General features: G+C 34.6%; 1 pseudogene; it reads right to left on the minus strand.

The window, feature by feature from the left end:
* Positions 1 to 1,470: 1,470 nt before the first annotated feature.
* Positions 1,471 to 10,382, minus strand: LOC107469635 (organic cation/carnitine transporter 4-like; annotated as a pseudogene).
* Positions 10,383 to 10,634: the final 252 nt, after the last annotated feature.

Raw genomic sequence — 10,634 nt, forward strand, 5'->3', positions numbered from 1 at the left:
ATGATGAAAAGAACTATATTATATATTCGCAAACCAAATCTTTTTCATATATATAGCTAGTTATTATTTGTTACTATGCTTTTGTGTTTGAAAATAGAAAAATACTCTCATAAAATATATAAAAAAATAGCAGTATATGATGAAAAATATTAAATAAATACTAAGAAAAAAAGGCATGTCACCACACTTTTTTTTATTACGTTTCAAAAGTTTGGCCGAAAGAGATCAATAGCCATGATTTTATGAGTTCTAAAAATATTGGCAACTATATTCTTTGCTATATGCATGATATTAAGATTGTGTCTTGATGGGTTATATTCTTTTCTATATGCAAATATTATAATTGTCACTAAAATCTTTTAGTAACAAAGTATAAGATGGCTAATGTCTAATTGCCGATAAATGTATTAGTAGCTATTATTATTGCTGCTAAAAGCAAAATAAATTATTGCTAAAAATAATTTTTCTTGTACTGGTCTGTATAATAAAAAAAAGAAACTTCAAATATATTATGTAATTTCTAAAATTAAGAGTTGTCTAAATAATTTGATTAAAAAAATGCTCTATAATGTTATTTTTAAATTAGTCATTCACTAACGGTATCCGCCTATTGATTAAGAATAATATATGTAAAGAAAAAATTGTGACTTCTAATATGACAAACACATCTCCCAATCCAACAAAAAAAAACATGTCAAATGAAATTTTTATTACCTTAAATAAAAAAATTAAAAACTTTTTCAGATATCTCCCAAAAATTTTTATATTGTTATTTTTAAATTAGTCAATCAAAACCGATATCTAGCTATTGATCAATACCAATATATGTAAACAAAAACTATGACTTCTAATATGACAAACGCATCTCCCAATCCAACAAGAGAAACATGTCAAACCAAGTTTTTTTTACCTTAAATAAAAAAACTAAAGTTTTTCAGGTATGACTAAAAAAAGTATTTCACATAAACGTTCTATCAAAAGTCGAAACACATCATTTTCTCTCTTACAACTACAAATGCATAAATTAGAAATTTAGAATTACTATGTAATCTTGGACTCTACCAAAATTTGATCACTGGAAAACAATATCAATAGAGATAACCATAATTTTTTCTTTTTCAAATGGATTAGATAGTCTCCAATTCTAGACATTACAAATTTACTCACACCACACTAACACACACAATACTTAAGAGTTTTATCCACTACTTGACTTAGCCAAATTTTCAACCATTATAAATTCACTCACACCACACTTTCACACACGCAAGTTTTGAATCATTACAAATCCATTCACACCACACTCGTTGATACACACAATATTCAAGGATTCTATCCACTACTTGGCCTAGCCAAGTCTGGAACTCGAGTACACTTGTTACAGGATATACATGACCACCATCAGATTAAAGTTTGGCTTGAAGATGATGTTAAAAAGTTAATCTTAGTGGACTAATAATATCAAAAATATCAAACAAGCCTAGCTTCCAACCCAGAGAATGTATCATACAGTGGTTGATTCAAAGTTTTTGGCAAATAAAATGCAAATATGCCACCTACAATCCCACACAAAGCAAACTGTTAAGCCACCAGGGGGAGCTCTTAACAACCGGAGAGATTTCGGGGTGAAATCAAGTGAGAGAATATAAAATGAGAAAGCATCACATCCAACTCAAAACCTTAAGGTAGTAAATTAATGGGTTTTTCATCTTATAAACTCCTCAATCTTCCTTGCTTTCTTCAATGTGGGACTAATTTCACTTCTCCTCATACTTCAACATTAACAATCCCCCCTCAAGTGTGAGTTTCCACATCAAGCAACAACACCTCTCTAGCTCCTCCACACATATGAGTATTTGTTTATCACACCACAAAGACGCTGCCCGAACCACTTTTGTCGGAAAGACTTTCGATGGTTCACCTTGAATACTCCTTAAACCAAATCGATTAATCATCAACTCTGATACCATTTGTTGGACTACCGTGGGGAGCTCTTTAACCACCGAAGAGATTTTGGAGAGGAATAAAGTGAGATAACATAAGATAAGAAGACAACACATCCAACTCAAAACCTTAAGGTAGTAAATTATTAGGTCTCTCATCTTATAAACTCCTCACTCTTCCTTGCTTTATCAATGTGGGACTAATTTCACTACTCCTCACACTTGCAACATTAGCAATCTCTCCCTCAAGTGTAAGACTCCACATCAAGAAACAACTCTCCTCTAGCTCCTCCAAACATATGAGTATTTGTCCATCACACCGTCGCACCACACAGTGGGACACGCTGTTTGGACCACCTTTGCCAGGAAGACTTTCGATGCTTCACCTTGAATGCTCCTTAAATCAGACCGATTAACCATCAGCTCTGATACTACTTGTTGGGCTACCGTGGGGAGCTCTTAACAACCAGAGAGATTTTGGAGAGAAATCAAGGAGAGAACATAAAATGAGAAGACACTACATCTAACTCAAAACCTTAAGGTAGTAAATTAATCGGTCCCTCATCTTATAAACTCCTTACTCTTTCTTGCTTTCTTCAATGTAGGACTAATTTCAATACTCCTCACACTTACAATATTAATAATCTCCTCCTCAAGTGTGAGTTTCCATATCAAATAACGAATCCCCTCTAGCTCTTCCATACATATGAGTATTTGTCCATCACACCGCCGCACCTCACCGCAGGACACGCCGTTTGAACCACCTTTGTCGGAAAGACTTTCAATGCTTCACCATGAATACTCCTTCAACCAGACCGATTAACTATCAGGTCAGATACCACTTGTTGGGCCACTTTGGGGAGCTCTTCACCACCTGGGAGACTTCGGAGAGGAATCAAGTGGTGTCTTTTCATCTTATGTTATCTCACTTGATTTCTCTCTGAAGTCTCTCCGGTGGTTAAAAGCTCCCCACGGTGACCCAACAAGTGGTATCAAAGCCGATGGTTAATTGTTCTCGTTTAAGAAGTATTCAATGTGAAGCATCGAAAGTCTTCCCAGTAAAGATAGTCTGGGCGGCGTGTTCCACGGTGTGGTGCAGCGATGTGATGGACAAATACTCATAAGTGTGGAGGAGCTTGAGGAGAGTTGTTGCTTGATGTGGAGACTCACACTTGAGGGAGAGATTGTTAATGTTACAAGTGTTAGAAGTAGTGAAATTAGTTCCACATTGAAGAAAGAAACAAAGAGTGAGGAGTTTATAAAATGAGAGACCCAATAACTTAGTTCCTTATGGTTTTGAGTTGGATGTGGTGTCTTCTCATCTTATGTTATCTCACTTAATTCCTCACCACTGTGGGGAACAACTCCGCCGTGTAGATAAACAATAAGTTGTAAGTTACCACCATCCCAAATATCTCCAAAATACCACACACCATTCTAATTAACTTCCACACTCCAACATTCCTCAATAAACTATCTAACAAACAAAACAAACCACTGAAGCACATTGTCCCTATTGCCAACGGCTTTCTCCCAAACTTTTCAAACCGCCGTTAACTCATACGCCGATATTTCCGCCACCATATTCAGCGCCACGTTCATGTAGAGGTTAGTATCAAGATTCACCATATTTATGCTCAGACCATAGTACACAACATCACAAAAGAAGTTAATTACCACCATTAGAATCAAACTTATTCTAGTTACTGGAGATCGAAGCACGTCAATGATAGAACCTCCAACTGCATCGTTATTTTCCAAAGGCTTGTTCTTATAAGTCCAGGTTAGTGCTTCTGTTTTTTCTTCTGCTTCTACTTCGACTTCTTCGTCGAGTGAAAGAAGAACACCACTAGGGAGGTGTTTTTCATTGGTGGAAGCAATGGTGGACATGATTTTCATTGCTTTAGTTACTCTTCCGCGAACAAGGTACCATCTAAAAGACTCTGAGCGAAAAGGGACAATGAAGATCAAGAAGAGAATGGAGGGGATGGGGGACGCAATATAAAGCTTGTGCCAAGTTTGGAAGACATAGACAACGGCGGAGAGGATGGCAATGCTGATGGAGTAGAAGTAGAAGGTGGACATTTCGGCGATGCCACATTTTTTGGGCCGATGGTATCGGTGGCAAGGACGAATGCACATAGGCCAATGCCACCGGTGCTAAAGCCGGTGAGGTGGCAGAGAATGACGTAGATCCAATAGTTTGGAAAAAATATTGTGAGGCAAAAGATGGCGTTTAAGGCACAAACCACCATTAGTGAATCTTTCCTTCTAAGAAAAGAGTCTGATAGGTGACCAAATATTCCGGCACCTGAAAGTACAACTTAATTCTATGATTAAACAACAACAACAATAATAATACTAGTAATAAATCATATTTTACATTGATATTAAAATTACTTTCATAATTTTGAACCTACATAATTTCTGTTTTTTGTTTGGTTCTTTTTATGAGTATTTTGAATATGCAAGTATATATATTGGAGAAGAATATATTTTGGAATTAAGTTTTTAGTTTATGAAAATACTTTTACATTAAGAAAGTGATCAGAATTATTAAAAAAAATCTAATTATATTATGGTATCTTTTATGTAAATTTAAAAACAAAATATTTTCTATTTTCATTTATTAAAATATTTTGATATTAAATATTATATATATTCTAGGATAGAAATATTTATTTTTCTAGTAATGCAAATATTTTAAGAAAAACACGAAAAGTTTATACTTTTTAATTTTAAAATTGGACTAACAATAATATCTTTTAATGTTATCAAAGCTTGGTATGTTTTACTATGAAATAGAGTTGGATAATTAGATTTAAGGGTTCACTAATCTAAATGTCAAATTATAGTAGGTGTCTTCTCATCTTATGTTACCTCACTTGATTCCTCCCCGAAGTCTCTCCGATGGTTAAGAACTCCCCACGGTGGCCCAACAAGTGGTATCAGAGCCGATAGTTAATCGGTCTAGTTTAAGGAGTATTAAATGTGAGGCATCGAAAGTCTTTCCGGTAATGGTGGTCTGGGCAGCGTGTCCCGCAGTGTGGTGCGACGATGTGATGGATAAATACTCATATGTGTGGAGGAGCTAGAGGGGAGTTGTTGTTTGATGTGGAGACTCACACTTGAGGGGAGATTGTTAATATTGTAAGTGTTAGGAGTAGTGAAATTAGTCCTACATTAAAGAAAGCAACGAAGAGTGAGCAGTTTAAAAGATTAGAGACCCAATAACTTACTACCTTAAGGTTTTGAGTTGGACGTGGTATCTTCTCATCTTATGTTATCTCACTTGATTCCTCCCCGAAGTCTCTCCGGTGGATAAAGAGCTCCCCGCGGTGGCCCAACAAGTGGTATCAGAGCCAATGGTTAATCGGTCTGGTTTAAGGAGTATTCAAGGTGAAGCGTCGAAAGTCTTCCCGGTCCGAACGGTGTGTCCCGCGATGAACAACCCCAATTTGTCCCACATGCATCGCGCCCCCTAGCGCGGCATTTCTCACCACTGTGGGGAACAACTCCGCCGTGTAAATAAACAATAAGTTGTAAGTTACCGCCTTTCCAAATATCCACAAAATACCACACACCATTCTAACTAACTTACACTCTCCAACAATTATTTTTTTTAAAAGTAATTAAATTAAAATTTATGATACTTTAAATTTAAAAGCTATTAATATTTTTAAATAATTTTTATTATAATGAGATATTTGAAAAAAAGAAAAAAGAATTATTATTATTATTAGTATTATCATTATTATTATTATTAGTAACTAACCAACCATACATCGAACAAAGAATAAGGACTGGATGAGTCCAACTTTAAATTTGTCACCACAAACAAGTTTCCACTCCGATACGATGGCGCTGCCGCATCCACCAATCTACTCCCACTCCTCCAGCGGGATCCAGCAAGTGCTTCCAACCGCTTCACAAGCGGCGGCGGTGCATCGTCACTCCGACTCGTGGTCTGCGAAGATCATGACCATGGTGTGGTAGGCTTTCAGCGCCCACACGAGGCTTGTAAAGATAAAGTATCTCAACTGTCATTTTCCAAACTCTCCACAATACTTTCAGAGCATCCCATCGATGCAGAGCTTCTCCATCTCCGCCTTCCTCGTTGCCGTTGTCACCAACAGCATACGGAACTCGTCATAGTTCAAAGACAGCGTCATTGTCATTTCAAAATCCTCTTAGCATAGATGTATGAAACTTGTGTTAATTAGCTAGTGTGTGGGTGAGAAAAGAAGAGGCAAAGAGATTGGGTTATTTATTGTTTCAGAGGGCGCCATTTAAAAGAAATTTCTGAATGTCTTTGGCGGAAGTGCTTCACGTGGAAGGTTTTTCATTGTAAAACTAAAAAGCGTTAGTTTGGTTTATTTTTTAATTTGGTTTAGTTTTATTTTAATTGTATTTTATGTATTGAATTGGATAACAAACTTTAAGGTTCTATGGACCAAATAGTTTAAAATGCTCATAAAAGAGGTCGCGGGTTCGAGTTTTTCTATCTTTGGTAAAAAAAAATTTAAAAAGTGAATGAGTTATAGTTCGAATGGCATAATCTTTTCATACTCATTTAGAGGTTGTGGGTTTGAGTTTTCCTATTTCTGCTTTTTTTAATTATATATAATTTAAAATTTAAAAAATAAAATTAATTAAATTTTGATATTTGTTATTGTTAATTTGTTAAAACTAGTTTAGGAAAAACACGATAAGTTTATACTTTGTAATTTTTAAATCAGACTACCAATAATATCTTTTAATGTTATCAGGACTTGGTATGTTTAACTATGAAATATAGTTGGATAATTAGATTTAAGGGTTCACAAATCTAAATGTTAAATTTATAGTTGGTGTCTTCTCATCTTATGTTATCTCACTTGATTACTCTCCGAAATTTTTTAAAATCTTTCTGGTAGTTAAAAGCTCCCCACGGTGGTCTAACAAGTGGTATCAGAGCCGATGGTTAATCGGTCTAGTTTAAGGGATAGTATCAGCCACATATTTACATACTTAATATTGATAATACATTGTAGTATTACAATTAATGTATAACCCCTTTCACATATAACAACCAGAGTTTTTGAAAATTGAATAATGAGTAATTTACGATTTATTATATTTGTTAAGTATTTTATTTAAAGAAACTTATTCTTTTAAAAGTATTTAAATTAAATTTTATGATACTTTAAATCTAAAATCTCTTAATATTTTTAAATTATTTTTATTATAATGAGATATTTTGAAAAAAAAGAAAAAATTTATTATTATTAGTATTATCATTATTATTATTATTATTAGTAATTAACTAACCATATATCTGACAAAGAATAAGGACTGGACGAGTCAAACTTTAAATTTGTCGTCACAAACAAGTTCTCACTCCGACACGGTGGCACTGCCGCGTCCACCAACCTACTCCCACTCCTCCGGCCGGATCTCGCATGTGCTCCCAATCGCTCCGCAGGCGGTGGTGGTGCATCGCCACTCCGCTCACGGTCTGCGAAGATCATGACCAAGGTGTGGCAGGCCTCCAGTGCCCACACGAGATTTGTGAGGATGAAGTGTCTCAACTGCCATTTTCCAAACTCTCCGCAATATTTTCAAAGCATCTCATCGATGCAAAATTTCTCCATCTCCACCTTTCTCGCTGCCGTCGTTACCAGCAGCGTACAGAACTCGTCGTAGTTCGAAGATAGCATCGTTGCCATTTCAAAGCTCTCTTAGCACAGATGTATGCAACTTGTGTTAATTAGCTAGTGTGTGGATGAGAAAAGGAGAGGCAAAGAGATTAGAGAGTGATTGGGTTATTTATAGTTTTAGAGGGCGCCATTTAAAATAAGTTTCTGAGTATCTTTGGCGGAAGTGCTTCACGTGGCAGGTTTTTCATTGTAAAACTAAAAAGTGTTAGTTTGGCTTATTTTTTAATTTGGTTTAGGTTTATTTTAATTTTGTTTTATGTATCGAATTGGATAACAAACTTTAAGGTTCTATGGTCTAAATAATTTAAAAAGCTCATCTATGAGGTCGCAGGTTCGAGTTTCCCTATCTTTGGAAAAAAATTTAAAAAGCGATTGAGGAATAGTTCAAATGGCATAATCTTTTCATACTCATTTAGAGATTGTGGGTTTAAGTCCTCCTATCTCTGCTTTTTTGTTAAAATTATTTATAATTTAAAATTTAAAAAATAAAATTAATTAAATTTTGATATTTGCTATTGTTAATTTGTCAAAACTAGTTTAAGGAAAACACGATAAGTTTATACTTTTTAATTTTAAAATTGGATACCAATAATATTTTTTAATGTTATTAGGACTTGGTATAATTATTTTTTTAAAATAATTAAATTAAATTTTATGATACTTTAAATTTAAAAATTATTAATATTTTTAAATAATTTTTATTATAATGAGAAATTTTGAAAAAAAGAAAAAAGAATGATTATTAGTAGTAGTATTATCTTTATTATTATTATTAGTTACTAACCAACTATACATCCGATAAAGAATAAGGACTGGACGAGTCCAACTTTAAATTTGTCGCCACAAACAAGTTCCCACTCCGACACTGTCGCGATGCCACATCCACCAACCTACTTCCACTCCTCCAGCCGGATCCCATAGGTGCTTCCAACCGCTCCACAGGCGGCAGCATTGCATCGCCACTCCGGCTCGCGGTCTGCGAAGATCATGACCATGGTGTGGCAAGACCCTAGCGCCCATGCGAGGCTTGAAAAGATGAAGTGTCTCAACTGTCATTTTTTAAACTCTCTGCAGTACTTTCAGAGCATCTCAATGATGCAGAGCTTCTCCATCTACGTCTTTCTCGTTGCGGTTGTCACCAACAGCGTACGAAACTCGTAGTAGTTCGAAGACAGCGTCGTTGCCATTTTAAAACCCTCTTAGCATAGATGTATGAAACTTGTGTTAATTAGCTAGTGTGTGGGTGAGAAAAGAAGAGGCAAAGAGATTAGAGAGTGATTGGGTTATTTATTGTTTCAGAGGGTGCCATTTAAAAGAAGTTTCTGAATGTCTTTGGCGGAAGTGCTTCATGTGACATGTTTTTCATTGTAAAACTAAAAAGTGTTTGTTGGTTTATTTTTTAATTTGGTTTAGTTTATTTTAATTATATTTTATGTATTGAATTGGATAACAAACTTTAAAGTTCTATGGTCCAAATAGTTTAAAATGCTAAAAAAAGAGGTCCAGGGTTCGAGTTTTCCTATTTTTGGTAAAAAAAATTAAAAAGCGAATGAGCTATAGTTCGAATGGCATAATCTTTTCATACTTATTTAGAGGTTGTGGGTTTGAGTTTCTCTATCTCTACTTTTTTTTAAATTATATATAATTTAAAATTTAAAAAATAAAATTAATTAAATTTTTATATTTGTTATCTTTAATTTGTCAAAACTAGTTTAGAAAAAACACGATAAGTTTATACTTTTTAATTTTTAAATTAGACTACCAATAATATTTTTTAATATTATCAGGACTTAGTATATTTTACTATGAAATAGAGTTGGATAATTATATTTAAGGGTTCACAAATCTAAATGTTAAATTTATAGTTGGTGTCATCTCATCTTATGTTATCTCACTTGATTCCTCCCCGAAGTCTTTTCGGTAGTTAAAAGCTCCCCAAGGTGGTCCAATAAGTGGTATCAGAGCCGATGGTTAACCGACCTAGTTTAAGGAGTAGTATCAGCCACATATTTACATACTTAATATTGATAATACATTGTAGTATTACAATTAATGTATAACCCCTTCCACATATAACAACCAGAGTTTTTGAAAATTGAATAATGAATAATTTACGATGTATTATTTTTGTTAAGTATTTTATTTAAAGAAAATTATTTTTTTAAAAGTAATTAAATTAAATTTTATGATACTTTAAATCTAAAATCTCTTAATATTTTTAAATTGTTTTTATTATAATGAGATATTTTGAAAAAAAAGAAAAAAGAAATATTATTATTATTATTATTATTATTATTATTATTATTATTATTATTATTATTATTATTAGTAACTAACTAACCATATATCCGACAAAGAATAAGGACTGGACGAGTCAAACTTTAAATTTGTCGTCACAAACAAGTTCCCACTCCGATACGGTGGCACTGCCGCATCCACTAACCTACTCCCACTCCTCCGGCCGGATCCCACATGTGCTCCCAACCGCTCTGCAGGCGGCGACGGTGCATCGCCACTCTGGCTCGCGGTCTGCGAAGATCATGACCAAGGTGTGGCAGGCCTCCAGCGCCCACACGAGATTTGTGAGGATGAAGTGTCTCAACTGTCATTTTCTAAACTTTCCGTAGTATTTTCAAAGCATCTCATTGATGCAAAGCTTCTCCATCTCCACCTTTCTCGCTGCCGTCGTTACCAGCAGCGTACAGAGCTCGTCGTAGTTCGAAGATAGCGTCGTTGCCATTTCAAAACCCTCTTAGCACAGATGTATGAAACTTGTGTTAATTAGCTAGTGTGTGGGTGAGAAAAGGAGAGATAAAGAGATTAGAGAGTGATTGGGTTATTTATAGCTTCGGAGGGTGCCATTTAAAAGAAGTTTCTGAATATCTTTGGTCGAAGTGCTTCACGTGGCAGGTTTTTCATTGTAATACTAAAAAGTGTTAGTTTGGCTTATTTTTTAATTTGGTTTAGGTTTATTTTAATTTTGTTTTATATA

The sequence above is a fragment of the Arachis duranensis genome, chromosome 10, assembly GCF_000817695.3.
Source record: "Arachis duranensis cultivar V14167 chromosome 10, aradu.V14167.gnm2.J7QH, whole genome shotgun sequence".
Classification (NCBI taxonomy): Eukaryota; Viridiplantae; Streptophyta; class Magnoliopsida; order Fabales; family Fabaceae; genus Arachis; species Arachis duranensis.